Here is a 332-nt window from a genome sequence, read left to right as displayed (position 1 = left end):
TGAGACGCTTAGTAGGCCCTACTCGTGTGCCTGTGTGGGCAGGCAGATGTCTGAGGGGCAGCGAAGCAGACAGAGCAGTTCTTTGGTTAACTTTCCTACAGAACCATCCTGACCAGAAACTGTGGTGGGTAGAGTCGGACAGCATAGTAATTCTGGAAGGTTCCCCTCAGAGACCAGAGCAGGGGCTCCAAAATCAAGGGCAGTCAGGACTGAGTGGCGGGGTGAAGCAAAACGACTGAGTACACAGAAGGGTTAGAAGAGGCACAAGGCAGAGCTGTGTGTCAAGAGGGCAAGGCCAGGATATGGATTATCAGAGCCTCTGCCACCATGTT

At 53.3% G+C, this 332-nt stretch overlaps 1 protein-coding gene across 1 annotated transcript in view; it reads right to left on the bottom strand.

Annotated features, from left to right (window-relative positions):
* Nucleotides 1-332, bottom strand: part of Map3k5 (mitogen-activated protein kinase kinase kinase 5) — a 199500-nt gene that overhangs the window by 8808 nt on the left and 190360 nt on the right. The gene's annotated exons all lie outside the window — the stretch shown is intronic.

Source organism: Mastomys coucha, unplaced genomic scaffold (genome assembly GCF_008632895.1).
Source record: "Mastomys coucha isolate ucsf_1 unplaced genomic scaffold, UCSF_Mcou_1 pScaffold2, whole genome shotgun sequence".
Lineage (NCBI taxonomy): Eukaryota > Metazoa > Chordata > Mammalia > Rodentia > Muridae > Mastomys > Mastomys coucha.
The sequence above is the reverse complement of the archived record's forward strand: the minus strand, read 5'-3'. Positions and strand labels throughout refer to the sequence as shown.